Source organism: Callionymus lyra, chromosome 7 (genome assembly GCF_982586985.1).
Source record: "Callionymus lyra chromosome 7, fCalLyr1.hap1.1, whole genome shotgun sequence".
Taxonomy (NCBI): Eukaryota; Metazoa; Chordata; class Actinopteri; order Syngnathiformes; family Callionymidae; genus Callionymus; species Callionymus lyra.
Window position 1 is genome coordinate 20,781,656 of NC_141824.1, and position 16,620 is coordinate 20,798,275.

A 16,620-nucleotide genomic window follows, 5' to 3' on the forward strand; every position below is an offset into this window, starting at 1 on the left:
TCACCAGATCCTGCTAAGAAGACTGAGGGATGAAGTGGGACTGTCTGGGTCTGTGTTAGAATGGTTCTCATCTTACCTTTCTGGGCGCAGTTTTAGTGTATCTGCCAATCAAATGAGGTCTGAATCGGCAGATCTGTTGTGTGGAGTCCCTCAAGGTTCTGTTCTGGGTCCTTTATTGTTTTTGCTGTACTTGATTCCCCTCGGTAAAATCATTCAGAGATTTCCAGATGTTTCTTATCACATTTTTGCTGATGACATCTAGCTCTACTGCTCTTTTGATCCAACTGAGCCCCAGAGGCTGAACAGCTTAGTCAATTGTTTGCTAGAAATCAAACAATGGCTGAGTGAAAACACTTTGCAGCTAAATGTGGACAAAACTGAAACTCTGGTGATTGCTCCTGATGATAAGATTCCAGGGTTGAGTCGGTACTTGGGTGACTTAAGTCAGTCTGTCAAACTGAGCCTGAGAAACCTGAGTGTTGTATTTGATAAAGACATGTCTCTTGTTCAACACTGCATACAACTTACCAGAAACTGTTTCCTTCAACTGAGAAAAGTCTCTAAACTTGAAAATGTTGTCACAACATGATCTGGAGCTTTTAATCCATGCTTTTCTGTCCTCTCGCCTGGACTATTGCAACAGTTTATTTTCATGTCTAAACAAGAAGGAGCTGTCTCGCCTGCAGTTGATTCAAAACTCTGCAGCGAGAATTCTGACCCGCTCCATTAGAAGAACTAACATTTCTCCGATCCTTAAAACTCTTCACTGGCTTCCAGTTTCTTTCAGGATCAACTTTAAAATTCTGGTTCTTACTTTCAGATCTATTCATGGTCAGGCTCCTGCTTACATCACTGATCTGATCCAGCCTTACACCCCAGCTCAGACTTACCTACTTACTTGTTCTGGGGCTACCTCAACACCACCAACGTGACGATGAGGCAGGTCGCCATAATGACACCAAGGACTCAGAGAGACCAGGAGGTCAACCCTCCTTGAACCAAGACCAGGCTGAAGCAGCATATCTGCACGCCTGTGGGAGAATCAACTTATCGCTCTAATAAAGTTCCTGCAGTGAAGCATGCTTTTGGAATCCAGAACCAGTGTGTGTGGCTATGAGAGAAAACCTCAGTGAGCAGGAATCACAGCAAGTTGGTAAAAAACCATGACTTTTACTTTACAAAAGAGATGTTTTTAACCAAGTCAGTTTGTTCTGTTGATCAGCAAACCTTTTGGGATTCTGCGAGATGATACGCGACGCAAGCAAGCCCAAATGAGGCCTGACCTTACGGTTCTGGAACTTGTATAATGAACTTTTGTAACAGAAATGTTCTAGATATATTAACTTTATGAAGACACGGCTGCTGCTTTGGCAGGAACATAAATAAAGATGAGTTAAACAGATGATGGACATCAGTGTAAATAACTAAGCTCTCCGTATGTTTAGTTAAATTATCTCCATTTAAGGTTAAGAATTGTAAGTAAGTAAGTAATTTGTATTTATTTAGCGCTTTTCCAGACAAGTGTCACAAAGCGCTTAAACAATCAAAAAAATACTCTATATATACTATGTACTTTAAAGGCTAAGATAAAACTGAGAACAACACAGGAAGTTTGTGATGTTATACAGTATATCTTCAAAAAAGTCTTACAAATTCAGGCGACACTCAGACCAGAGCATAACAAGCCCGAGGGTTAATAGGCATTTATGTGCCTATAGACCAGTGTTACCTCCCATGGCCTGCAGCTGGACAAAATCTACACCCCCCCGAAAGAGGCTATAAAAAAAGCAAACATTTAAGTGCATACAATGGTTTATTTAAGAATAAAGAACCTAAAACACTAAACATGATAGAGCCAACTATTTACACCTAAGTAACTATTTACCAGTGCAGTGTTTCTGTATCGATGGTAACTAGAAAAGCAACATTTAGACAGAAAAAAAGAGAAAATAATATTTACAACATTCAAACATTTAAAATACAGTTTTTATTCATAAATATACATTAATTCAATATTTAATGGGAATTTAACACATATTTGACTCTTTACCACAGACATACAAATATATTTTCTATGACAACAACATAGCTATAGAAATTAAAATGAATATAAAATAAACATTATATATTGTCACATTTATATGCTTCTGTGTTGATTTAAAAATCTACCTGTACATTATTTACAAACAATTTCATGATGAAAACTGTATCCACTGACCAGGCAACATCATAACATTAGGACCAGCTTCCTGATTCAACTCCCCTCCATGGGTTTGTGTAGGGCTGGGTGTTGAACTTCGGTTCTTTTGTGGGAGCGACCGAAAGGCTTTGGTAGAACATTCTTTAGCTTTGGATGCCAAGTTTAGATACCCATGCGTGATGACATTTTTTTTTGACAGCGACAGGGAACATCAGTATAATTCGATTTTTATTTTTTCTGTAAAAAAAACAGATTTGAGTACATTAACCAAAGATGAAAGATTTAACTCAAGTTTTGTACAATGTATAATATCACTTTCTTTTTGTTAGAATCTTTTTTCATAAAATTGGTATTGTTCCGGAACTGGTATCAAAGTAAAGGTATCGATATCATTACTGTTGTCGAACATTTTCTATAAATATCAGCCCAAATGTTGTGTTTTTTACTTACACTCTTACAAAACTTACCATTTTTCAAGTGAAATCTACTCAAGCAACTCCATCGAACACATTCGTAGTCAGTTCCTCTTCAGAGATCATCATCCTCCCTGACGTATTTGGCAATGTGGATGACGCTTGTCCGTGGAAATGGGTTCTCCTTTGATGGTGCACCTTGGTGAGACTGGTCGACTTATCCTGGCCTCGACGCTGTTGCGAATGCCGTAGCCAAAGTAAGTAAGTAAGTAAGTAAGTAATATTTATTTATATAGCGCTTTTCGAGACCAGGGTCACAAAGCGCTTTAACAATCAAAACAATACTCAAAACAGTACATACTTCAAAGATCAAGACAACACCGAGAACAACACAGGAGTTCGAGAAATTCAAGGAAAAGCCTGAACAAATAGAAACGTCTTAAGATGTTTCTTAAAGGAGTCAGTAGACTCCATCAAGCGCAAAGAGAGAGGAAGATTGTTCCAAAGCTTAGGAGCAACAGCCTGAAAAGATTTCTCTCCTCTGGTCCTGAGCCGTGTGCGTGGAACCATAAGTAGATTCTGATCCACAGACCTCAGAGATGAAAGCATGTTCTAATCCAAGCCTCACCCAGATGACCTTCTTTCTCACCCTATCTCTAAGAGAGAGCCCAAGACACTCTAGGGAGAAGACTCAGTTCGGCCGCCTGTACCTGCGATCTTGTTCTTTCGGTTACTACCCACCATAACCATAGATATGGTCCGCATAACTGCTGATCCCACTCCCTTCTTTCCTCGCTCGTAAACAAGACCCCAAGGTACTTAAACTCCTCCTTTTGGGACAGGATTTTATCTCCCCAACCAAAGAAGGCTCACCACCTTCCGTCCACGTTCCAACTGAGGACCATGGACAGAGGCCTGACAGAGTCCAATGCTCACTGGAAATGAGTCCTACTATAATGACCAAGCACTGACAATGTTCGTACAGAGAACAGACATCCCTTAACAAGGTATCTGATACCAAATTCTCCTAGAGCATCCCCCACAGGACTTCCCAAGGGACACGATCGAATGCCTTCTCCAGATCCAAACAACACATGTGGACAGGTTTGGCAAACTCCCATGCACCCTCAAGGATCCTGGCGAAGAAATCTTGGCGAACGAGGTTACAAAAGCGGAGTCCATTATCACGTTTTCACTTCTCCATCCAGCTCTAATAATGCCCCGCTGTGTTTATAAAACAAGTCCCTTGTAGGTGGAGACTTCTGCGATTGATGAACCTCTGCTTGACCAATCACAGCAGAGTGGGTGTTGTAATGGTAAACAAACTTTAAATTTCCAGATAAACCAAGTGTTTTCAGTGGGCGGGGCTTAAGCACATTGTCTAATGTAAATGTTTCAATGAAAAGAGTTTTGTGAAAACAATAGAGATAAAAGATACCTGAGGATGAGCACACATGCAGCCACCAGAGTGTAGGCCAGCAAAGTCCCAATGGACATCCACCAGGTCCTTCAGGTCAAACAGGAAGGCCATGACGGCTGAGGGGAACAAAGAGACAGACAGAATCTAGGTGAACTTCTGGGCAACTTGACCCTGAGCTAACACAATAGTTGACAATGTTGCAAATATGTCAAGGTGACAATGAAAAGTAGCTGATTTTTACACCTTTGCTATTGCTGCAAAAAAAAGCTCCACATTGAATGCAAGAATAAAAAAACATTAATTGTCTCTATGTGTCGAACAATCTTTTTACTGTCATTGATTGTCATAATTTCTTTTTTTTTAAACCAGATAAAAAACATTTTCATGAATAAAAACATTTTAAATAAAAATATAAATGTGAAAACTTAATTATATCTGTCTATTAATTAATAAAATATGAATGTTAAAACTCAAAGAAAACTGAAGTCTCTCATTCAGTGAATGATCTGCAATCTTCACATGTTGGTCAACATGCGGAGCGCGTGCCACCGACAGCTGGGCGGTCTTCTAGGAGTACATTTTTCTACAACCACCTGCTAGGTGGGGTTTTCTCAGCAAGTCTATATTAGATATTAAAATATATAATAATAATCTAGCTGCTTTAATCGATTATTTTTAAATATTATGTGTTATTATTTGAATTTTGAATATCGTATCGGCCAGTGTTTGAGTAGTTCCTATTATAAAACACCAAATAACAAAATATATGACCATAACAAATCTAACATATGGCATACAATTACATTTTTTTAATAGATCATGTCAAGCAGATTTAGCATTTTCTTTACAGGATATTCAGTATTTATCGTTCTATCTCAGGTCTTGATGTGAACGATTCCTTTTTTTTGCACAACACCACCGCCCAGTGGTCAAGAGGTAGATCTTGTGAACTACTAGAATAAAATAATTAAAAGATCTCAGCGATGAAACGAAAAACGAAGTGAAGAGTTTACTTTTAGTTACACACAAACAAAACACTCAAATCATTGAAGGTTGCGCATGATAGAGTCAAGTAGTTACACTTTATTCACTATTAACCAGTGCAGTGTTGTGTTGGACTGTTGTGTATCTATGGAAATCAGTATTTTCATGTAAATGTAATATTTCCCAGATTATCTCCTTAAACGTGGTTCTATGAGTGTGGGCGCCCTTTACAACTTTTAGACTCAGAGAAGTGGTCTGCTTGGCCAAACATGTCTACACATTTTAAATATATACAGTAGTGTGCAAAGGTTTTAGGCAGGGCGGCAGAGCAGCAAGACACAAGGTAGTTCTACTGCATCAGCAAGGTTTCTCCCAGACAAAGATTTCAAAGCAGACTGAGGTTTCAAGTTGTGCTGTGGTCTTTTCTGATGGTGCATGTAGATGAGTTGGGTCGACTTCTAGCCTCTGCGCTGTTGCGAATACCGTAGCCAAAGTAGATCAAGAAACCTTCAAACAGAAGCGTTTATTAGTAGGCTGGCCATTATTTTATAGAATTGATTTTGAGGAGAAGTACCTAGAGCCATCCAGATGGCGAAACGTATCCAGGTTCCTCTGTCTAGCTGCATCATCAGGAAGATGTTGATGAACATGCTGGCAAGAGGAACGAAGGGCAGGAGAGGAACCTGACAGCAGTGACAACCTTCCATTAATTTACTACCACCACAAATATGTACAGCCAGCATTGATTCGATGACTGTAGAATTATAAAAATGTACTTTTAAAACATAATTCTCAAAGACAAACACATGACTGGACGTTTCTGCTGTAGGAAATGTGAATGGGGAGTCTATCTTTCAACTTCACATACAAGAGTTAATTCTAACTAGAAAAGAACAACACTTTGGCACCTTTAACACAAGTTTGGCTTTGCTCTGTGGCTGTCTCCAAACCACGAACACAACAATGAGGCAGGTCGCCATGATGACACCAAGGACACAGAGAGACCAGGAGGTCCAACCTCCTTGAACCGCCACCAGGCTGAAGCAGCACATCAGCACGCCTGCGGAAGAAACAGCTTATTGCTCCAACAAAGTTCCTCCAGTGTGAGTTCTTCACTCACCCAACAGACTGGTGCAAATATTGACAGTGAACCCGGACAGAGTTGACGGTTCTGTGTTCAAGGGGAAAAGCAGGCTTTTCACTGTGAAATGATGGGCAGAGTGTGGCAGAATGTTGGAGTGCTGGATCTCTTCTGGACTGGACTGGCTAGGCTGGTACCTGCCCACAGGAGGGTCAAAACACTGTGTGGCAAAGTGACTGGACCAAAAGGGATACCTGATGATGAGCACACATGCAGCAACCAGAGTGTAGACCAGCAAACTCCCGATGGACACAAGATCCACCAGGTCCTTCAGGTCAAAAAGAAAGGCCATGACAGCTGAGGGGGAAAAAAAAAGAAGAGCATTACTAACCTTTATAAGTTTGGTTACGCAAGGAATTACAAACATTATTTCCTAATTGTTAATATTTTTTGCTTTACTAAATATACTGATGTTATGTTCCAAACATGTATCAACAATAATTATAATGATAAATAATAATAATAATAATAATACCATGATACCATTATCATTCAAAAATGAAAAAATTGAATAATACAAAGGAAGAGAGGAAAGAAAACCCTTTGCGGTTCTACGATGCTCATGACGCCCACTATGGACTATTGCTATGGGTTACCTCTCGAAGCTCTGTTTCGATGCTGAAAAAGATCCATGTAGGGGGCAGTAGGCCGCCCATATATAAGGCCTCACCTTCTACAACAAGTGTAGAGGGCATGGAATGCATTTTTAGAACCACTTTTACAAATATAAACTGGGGTATTGTATTTGTTGCGTGCTCTTCTCTCCACCGGCTGTCAACATCGGTTACACCATGCAAAAGCAGTGGGATAAATGTATCCCCCAAATGACCGCGCTTTATAAAACGTGGCCATCAGTACCCAATGTTAACTCTTTGAAAAACATGTTGGCAAAGTGTTCAGGCGGCCTCTGCGCCCAGCAATGCATAAGCCAGGGACCCTGCAGTCATGTCTAGTATGTAGTGTTTGACACAGAGACTCTAAACAAGTCATAGATGTGGCTACATCCTGGCTGGTTTTTCACAATATGCTGCCTCGTACACAAGTTCTGACGTGAACCTCTGACGTGAGCATTTTGCCAACGTCGAGAGTACTTTCTTGTTGTGTGAGGCCTTATATAAGGGCGGCTTACTTACCGCTGCTGGGTGGCGAGTTTTTCAATTTTAATCTGCAATGAGGTAACCCATAGCTATGTCCTGTAGAGGACAGAGCACTCATGAAGTAGAACTACTACTTTTTTAGTGGGTAAAAACAATGACAAAATCCAAGAAAATAAATAAATAAATAACAATCTAACATCTATAAGAAACAATAAACAAAATACTAGTAAAGAGTTTAAAGAGAAAGAAGATATTTTCTTAAGACATGAAGTTCTTGTCAAAGAACTGCTAAAAAGCAGTGTTTACACGAACACAGTGTGTTAAGATCAACGGCTCACCTGTCACAACACCGGATACCAATGTTGCAGTAAGAGGGGTTTTGGTGCCAGAGTGTATTTTAGCCAAAGGCTTGAAGAGCAGGCCGTCCTGTGCCATGGCCCAGGTGACTCTGGGTATTGACAACATTCCTCCAAGTAGACTAGTGGAGCAGACAAATTAGACTTGCAGTGTTGATACACACCAGACGGCAACACATGGGAAATATTATTCTTGGTTTGGAAGTGTAAATTACTAAACACAGGGGGCCCATAATTTGTTGCATTTCCCAAAGACCGCAGAAAAGGTAATTTGAAAAAAGGTTAAGGGCAGAGACACGATAAGGGGATGTAAGCAAATCTGACAACAGTCGTACCTGGTGGAAATTGCACACAAGGATCCAAATGCGACCACGTATGCAATGCCGTTCCAGCCCACATACTTGAAGGCCACTGGCACTGGGCTGCTTTTGTCCAACAGATAGAATGGCATCATGACCGTGAGAGCAGCGGACACGCCGAAATACGCCACAAAGCATATGACTAGCGATGCCATAATCCCAACAGGGATGGCTCTCTGTGGATTCTTCACCTCCTCACCTGAAGAAGAGCAGAAGCAACAAGTTTAACTTTCTTCTTCAAACCTTCATGGTAGAAAATGTAACACGTTGTGAGTTACTAATCTAATATTTGCACATTAGTTTGTATTTAGCCCCTTAACAATTTTGAAATAACAGACAGTGTAGTCAAATGCTAATGCTAACACCTTAGTGACCACAGAAGCTTGCTGATGAGGATGACGGACAGACCCTAATCACTTGTTTTTCGTTGAATTATAAACAACAGATTTCCTTAATGTGGGAATTATAAAGGTTTATTAATCTACAAATGTCCATGAGATTGGCTCTATTGATCTGGCTTTCACTTCCATGCTGACATCTGTTCCCGTCCGATGATTCCCAGAAGCATTGGGGAGATAAAGAAGAAGCTGAACGGTCTGTCGTTGACAGGAGGCTGAGCCCTCTAGGTACAGTATGTCAGGATTCCGGGAGTAGCATCCCAGTTTTTGGCACCAGAGTGCCGAGCGTTATGTTGACACTACATTCTGCTCTTCCTGCAACACTCATCCTTCATCAGCTCCTGAAAAATAATGGAACTGAGAAGGACTCCCCGAAGTAAAAAGGGTGCATGTGCGATGAAAGCCAAGCTCATCCAAGAGGTTCAAAAGCAATCAACTGGACTGTGTAGAGTTCTAGGAAGATGTTTCGATCCTCTTCCAAGAAGCTTCTTCTGTTCCAAATGAGCTGGGGTTAGTAGCCAGTATATTTCCTGCTAGGGGCAGGAGCAGAGAACAACAGGTAGAGGTGTTGTACAAAGCATGGGCTGAAACCCATCAGAGTGATTGGCCGGGTGAGGTAGGTAGAAACCCATTAGTGTGCTTAGGGCCTGGTGAGGGTCGTTAACACCTGGAGAGGGTTGTTGAGCCTCACTGTCTTGCAAGGTGGGACCATCACATGTTCCCTGTTGAGGTTCCTTGAAGACTTTTCTAAGGGGGAGAGTTAAGGTTATGCTATAAGCCCCCACCTCTGTTGAGTAATGTCCCTTCTAGGGCTAATGTTGGCAGCCTAGTAGCCAGTACCACTGGAGAACCAAATCTGGTTTGGTTGACCTTAGCTGGAATATCTAAACTGGCTGGAGTTACAGGCAATCGAAAAATGCCATGCTTTACCTCTCTTCCCAGCTGTCACTGTCTAACATCCTACCTTTGTTTGATCCATGGCCCTTCTGAATGTGGAAAAGAAGATCTGGCTTTGGATGGACCATCATCAGCTTTCTCTCAGAGCCCAGCACATGCCAGGTGTACTGAACTTGAAAGCAGACAGACTGTCTAGGGGTCTACTCAGGACGAATGGGGGCTATCCAATCGAGTGACTGCAAGAATAATTTTACGTGCTCTCTTTGGTTCTTCCTCAAGGCCAGGTAAACAGCTGCTTGATACATTGGTGAACACCCTGGTTTCATCCAGACAGGAGCTTTATACCTAAACATAGGGGAATTTTCTTGCTGGTGTGCAAGCAGTAGTGTTGTGTCGTTCGAAAGAACGAATCTTTTGAGTGAACGTACTGAACCGAATCACTTCATGAAGTGATTCGTTCCTTCCTCAGTTCAATTGAAGTCACTCAGCCGCGATCATGCCGGTGGGAGGATTCTATGATGATGATTATCATGATATGATGATGATGATTCTATGATTCTATGACTCGCTGAATCCTCGGCGTCAGCGAACGACGCAGCTACTCGTGGGTGCGGGGGGAGGGACTGAGGAGGGAGAGAGGGACTCCACTACAGAACATTTAGTTTTAAAGGATTTCTTATTTTAATATTTGTTTTTACTTAAACGAGGCCTTTTTAATTTATTGTTGATTGCATTTAAGTTTATATTACATTGTATTATTATTATTATTTTTGTTTTATTTTGACTGAACGAGGATTGTCATCCGGTGATTCTTTTCCGGTGATTCTCATCCGGGGATTCTCAAAGATTCGTTCAGTGAGTGAACGAGGTCTCATCCGGGGATTCTCGAAAAGAGTCGGTCAGTGAGTGAAGGAGGTCTCATCCGGGGATTCTCGAAAAGAGTCGGTCAGTGAGTGAACGAGGTGTCTCATCCGGGGGATTCTCAAAAGAGTCGTTCAGTGAAAAGGATTCTCTTCCGGTGATTCGCGCATCAGGGATTCGGTCAGTGAACGAGGATTCAAGTTCGGCTGTGAACACACCTCAAGATCTTCTCTATTTGCTAATTCCTCGCGAATGTCACTCGTCCTTGTCCGTGAACGCACTGGGCGTCTTTTTTTTTTTGCATTGTCCCTGAAGTGCAGTGAACGTGAACCTCGGGTCTGAATCATTAAAACTAGTAACGGATTGTTTGGCTCCGTTCAGGAAGTAGAAGAAATTGCAGTCAGAGCTCCATAAGCACAGAGTTATTGATTTGGTGAATGAACGAACTGAACAAATCTTTTGAACGAATCATTTTAATGAACTGATTCTAGTGATTCAGTACACTCAAAAAAACTGCCGTGCCCATCACTAGCAAGCAGGTCCTTGGACCCAAGCTCCTCTTTAGTGTGCGCTGTCTTATCTCTATACAGCACTTGCTGGATAGTGGAAAGGAAATTGCGACAGTGAGGGATTTCTTTTCAGCCATATCTGCAAGGCATGCAAGATCTCGTTTTAACTCCATGGTTGCTCAGTTTTTGCGGGGTAACGTGCATGTCATCCTAACTAAACTTTAAACTGTCTTTCTCTTGGAGTTGTGACGTTGTTTTTGTCTTTGCACCTGAATCAAACATTCCGTTGATTCCCCTCCTCCTTTCTGATAACAACCCGCAAAAAGGACAATAATAAAACTAAAATAACAAACTTTATTTAAGCTCACCCTTTAAGTCATCCTACATGGCCTTTAAAAATAAAGTCGAGTGCAGTTATAAAATAATTAAAATCAAGTTTTAAATACAACAAAGAAAAAAGAAGAAGGTATACAAATAATTCAAACACATATATACAATTAAAAAACACATTTTAAAGCAACACTGATGTTCATGAAATGACAAAAGCTTTAACGAAAACGAATGACCTGTATTTGCAATATAGTCGAACCCAATGAAGGCGTAGAAGCAAGTTGCAGCACCAGAGAGAACTCCGGTCCAGCCAAACGGAAGAAATCCGCCTTTTCCCAAACTTTCCTCAGACACCATTGTGTCAGTGAAGCTGCAGATTGGATCAGACATGTTGGATCCCCACTGATTCATCTCAGGGTTTTCTTCACCTACTTGAGACTGGAGTTACGGGTGGCGTTGAGGATTTCTTCCGGGTTCAGGCTCCAGTTTTTCAGGTCTCCTTTGATGAAGCCAGAGATCATGATGGACAGCAGCACCAGAATGTTGATGCAGGTGAAGACTTTGGTGACCATTGCCGATTCTTTCACACCAAACGCCAACAGCCCTGAATAGACCGGTGAGTTCAGCGAACCATTAATTCCAAAACAAACTTAGATGCCACTTACCTGTCAGTAAGAAGATGATTAAAACTGCAAAGATGTCCGGGTACTCAGCCAGGATTCCCGGGGCGTTCATGGACATGTACTGTCGGCAGAATGCCTCAATATGTCTTCCAATAACCTCATCAAATGTGGCGCTCCAAGCTCTCGCCACACTTGCGTTAGCTGAAGAGACTCATATTACACCCTGGTTCTTTGGCCACCGAGAAAGAGACTTACCAATGATATAAGACAGGATAAGGGTCCAGCCGGTGATGAAGGCCCAGAGCTCTCCAATCGTTACATAGCTATAGAGATAGGCAGATCCGGTTTTAGGAACCCGTGCACCGAACTCAGCGTAACAGATTCCAGCTAGGATGGGAGAAAAGGCAGCTATGAGGAAAGAGAGGACGATTGCAGGTCCGGAATCTTCCCTGGCTACCACCCCTGCAAGCACGTAAATGCCTGAGCCTAGAGTGCTGCCAACACTCAGACCCACGAGGTCAGAGGTATTTAGACATCGAGACAGGCGGGAATCCTCAGTGTTGCAGTCGACAACCTTGACACGCAGAAGCTGCTGACGGATTTCTTTCAATGCGGTCAGGATCATTGTGAGGACAGACGATCTTAACAACCAGAAAAAAAGTGTTAATGGTTGTTTGATTAAAAACTACAACATCTTTTGTTCCTCTATGGACTTTGAAAGTCTGACTTGAAAAGTGAAAAGGAAATTGAAAGCTTGGGCCTCATGTTCTTAGAAGGCGCATGCACAAAAAAGTGGTGTTTGTTTGTTTCATGTTCATTCATGTTTATATGCATCAAGAATGAAACAAGAGTGGTATCTGAAATACTCGTTCAAAAAAACGCATGAACTGAAGAGATCCATTGAATTGAATTGAACACAAGTTGGGAAAGTTTCCCTTTAATTGTAACATACACCCTATTTACTATCCAGAACTACCAATAAAATTCAACCAACTCTAAATAAAATCTAAAAAAACTAATTAAAGACGTAAGACTGTCCTGATCCTTGGTCCAAGACGAGTTCATTTCCCTTCAGTCCATTGAATCTTTTTTTTTTTTCTGTGGTTCTTTTTAAATTATATTTATCCAGCCAGCATGTTTAAGCCCGAGTATCTCCAACATGGCTGTGGGCCTAGCTTCAAAGCAAATTGTTAACGTAGGGCAAAATCCTTCAAAGAAATGTGTTTCAGAAGATAATTCTGATGTGGAAAATCGTCTCTTGCTGCAAATTGCACTTTCATTTGTACACACTCTTGTTTTTATTCTTAATACATATAAACTATTTCCTATAAAAGTACGTAGAACACTTCTTTTGTGCGAACACACACATACTACGTGTGGCCCCCAAGTGTCAGGGTTGAACAAGTAACTCCATTAACCACTGAATATGATGTAACACATTTAACATGACACATAACTTATTTCTGCACTTTCTTACAACACAGCTTATGAACAGTCTTTCAAACAACACAACAGTTTCTGAAGACACGACCGCAGTTTCGGCAAGTAAATGGAAACACATGTTATAAAGACAAGAATAAGTAAACCCTCAGGATATTTAGTGAATTGTCTCGTTAATTTTTGATTCTGTTTATATAGATTTAAAAGTCTTAAAGATTAGATTTACTCACCAAAAAACGGCTTTGCTCTTCACCAACAGTGAAAAGACTTTTCAAGATCAGCGGCACCCTTCATTAAGTAAGTAAGTAATATTTGTAGAGCGCTTTTCTACCAGAGCGGAACACCCCCAAGTGTTGATTTGACATGGGACTAACAACTTTTAACTAACTATTCAGTCTGACGCACAAATAGCCAACTAACATGGCAGCTGTACCAAAGCTACAAACCTCTCCCCAATCGGTAACCACATTCATAAAATACATTCAGGTTTGTTAATGGAGCATCCGGTGGTTCCGGCTCAAGGTGTGTCCTTGGTAAAAATAATGAGAAAATCTCACCCACGAATCTGGCTTTGGCACCAACATTTCTGGGTTTGACCAAGGACATTGTGACTCAATAAATCCAATAGCTAGCATCTGCCTTAACTTGACTTCTATCACGCTTTCGTGAGCTTGAAGGACATGATAAGATCGCTGATGGACAACCTTTTACAGCCAGGGCATTACTACACACTGAGGAAAACAAAGCTTGTGGAGGAGATCTGCGTAAGTCAGTGGATCAGCTGAAATAGGTGGTAAAACGGTCAAAACAGGAGTCCGTTCCGGTCGCTCCAACACGCCGTCACTTTCGGTTCTTATACTTCGCTTTGTGGAGAAAGATGGTCAATTGAGAGTGTTTCGCCGCTTTATGTCAAACAAAATACAAGCTTTATGATCGATCGGACACACTTTCTCCACGTCCCTAGGTGTGAAAAGGCAGACAAACAAACGTTTTCTAAATAACCAGTGTCTCTAATTCTGTTCCAAGCTTTTCTTGAAACAGTGTAAATCAGTCTGAATGAAATGTTGATTGTGAATGTGTATTCAAAAGTTTAAGCTCTTAGATGAACCGAGTAATTTATACTTTATATTTTGATTAGCTTTTAGCATTCATTTAAGTATGGCGTATACGTATAGAGTATAATAACTTTTAATCTAACAGTGTAATAGTCTGAGCTGCTCCTATAGTCCGCTGGGTGTTTGAGCAATTTTGAGATACTCGTGTTATTATTGCATTTTAAACTTTAGACACAACATGCTTGTAGAATCCCGACCTTTTACTTAATTTGGTATCTCCACCCTACATTAACTCGAACTTGGCTGTTGGGACTACAATCAGAACCCATTCACCGGGATTCAACTCAACGCAACAACGTTGCCCGTTGTTCCAGCTAAGCAATTTCCCAAAGGAGACCTCCTGAGGGATCAATAAAGTTTTATTTTGTGTGAAATAGATGAGGGATTCTTGTAACAAGTACAAGACTTGAAGGTGAGTTTGTTCTGGGGCTGTCTCCACACCACAAACGTGATGATGAGGCAGGTCGCCATAATGACACCAAGGACTCAGAGAGACCAGGAGGCGAACCCTCCTCGAACCGCCACCATGCTGAAGCAGCACATCAGCACGCCTGTAGGAGAAACGTCTTATTGCTCCAATAAAGTTCCTCCAGTGTGAGTTCTTCACTCACCCAACAGACTGATGCAAATATTGACAGTGAACCCAGACAGAATTGACAATTCTGTGTTCACGGGAAGAGCAGGTTTTTCACCGTGAAGTGATCGTCAGTGTGCGGCCTGCCTCATCATCACGTTTGTGGTGTGGAGACAGCCCCAGAACAAACTCACCTTTCTTTACATGACTGGGCTGGTGCCTGCACACAGGACGGTCAGAACACTGTGTGGAAGATCCATAGCACATAGACGCCTGCCCCCAAGTGCTGCCGACGCCGAAGTCAAAGGTGTTGAGACATCGAGACAGGCGGGAATCATCTGTGTTAGTGTCCACCATCTTGACACGCAGAAGCTGCTGACAAATGTCTTTAAACACAGTCAGAATCATCGCGAGGCGGGTGATCTGACAATAGACCGGATTCAGAACACGAGTCACTGAGAGCTAGTCTGCTGCTTGTCACCAACACTACAGCATTTCCATTGACCCGTTTTCTTGTCCCCTTTTGCATATTTTCATGACATAGGTTCTGGTTTGGGGTGTTGCGATGCAGGCCCTAGCTGTTAAAGAACCTGCACCAGCATGCTTTTTGAACCCAGAACCAGTGTTTGTGGCTATGAGAGAAAACCTCAGTGAGCATGAATCACAGCAAGTAGGTAAAAAAAACATTACTTACTTAACGTGGACAAAACTGAAACTCTGGTGATTGCTCCTGATGATACGATTCCAGGGTTGAGTCAGTACTTGGGTGACTTAGGTCAGTCTGTCAAACTGAGCCTGAGAAACCTGGGTGTTGTATTTGATAAAGACATGTCTCTTGTTCAACACTGTAGAAAACTGACCAGAAACTGTTTCCTTCAACTGAGAAAAATCTCTAAACTTAGGAAAATGTTGTCACAACATGATCTGGAGCTTGTAATCCATGCGTTTGTTTCTTCTCGTCTGGACTATTGTAACAGTTTGTTTTCATGTCTTAACAAGAAGGAGCTGTCTCGTCTGCAGTTGATTCAGAACTCTGCAGCGAGAATTCTGACCCGCTCTAGTAGAAGAACTCACATTTCTCCGGTCCTTAAAACTCTTCACTGGCTTCCAGTTTCTTTCAGGATCAACTTTAAAATTCTGGTTCTTACTTTCAGAGCTATTCATGGTCAGGCTCCTCCTTACATCACTGATCTGATCCAGCCTTACACCCCAGCTCGGGCTCTGAGGTCTGTGGATCAGAATCTACTTATGGTTCCTCGCACACGGTTCAGGACCAGAGGAGAGAAATCTTTTCAGGCTGTTGCTCCTAAGCTTTGGAACGATCTTCCTCTCTCTTTGTGCTTGATGGAGTCTACTGACTCCTTTAAGAAACATCTTAAGACGTTTCTATTTGTTCAGGCTTTTCCTTGAATTTCTCGAACTCCTGTGTTGTTCTCGGTGTTGTCTTGATCTTTGAAGTATGTACTGTTTTGAGTATTGTTTTGATTGTTAAAGCGCTTTGTGACCCTGGTCTCGAAAAGCGCTATATAAATAAATATTACTTACTTACTTACTTACTTAACAACAGAGATGGTTTAAACCAAACTAGTTTGTTCCGTTGATCAGCAAACCTTTTGGGATTCTGGGAGATGATACACGACGCAAGCAGGGCCAAATGAGGCCTGGCCTTACGGTTCTGGAACTTGTGTAATTAACTTGTGTAACAGAAATGTTCTAGATTTATTAACTTTATGAAGACACGGCTGCTGCTTTGGCAGGTACTTAAATAAAGAGACGATGGACTTCAATGTAAATAACTAAGCTCTCCGTATATTTAGTTAAATTATCTCCATTTATGGTTAGGAATTTTGATGTTATATATCTTCAAAAAAGTCTTAAAAATGCAGGCGACAGACCAGAGCGT

The 16,620-nt window shown here is 41.5% G+C and overlaps 1 pseudogene; it reads right to left on the minus strand.

The window, feature by feature from the left end:
* Positions 1–2,728: 2,728 nt before the first annotated feature.
* Positions 2,729–12,213, minus strand: LOC148075597 (high affinity cationic amino acid transporter 1-like; annotated as a pseudogene).
* Positions 12,214–16,620: the final 4,407 nt, after the last annotated feature.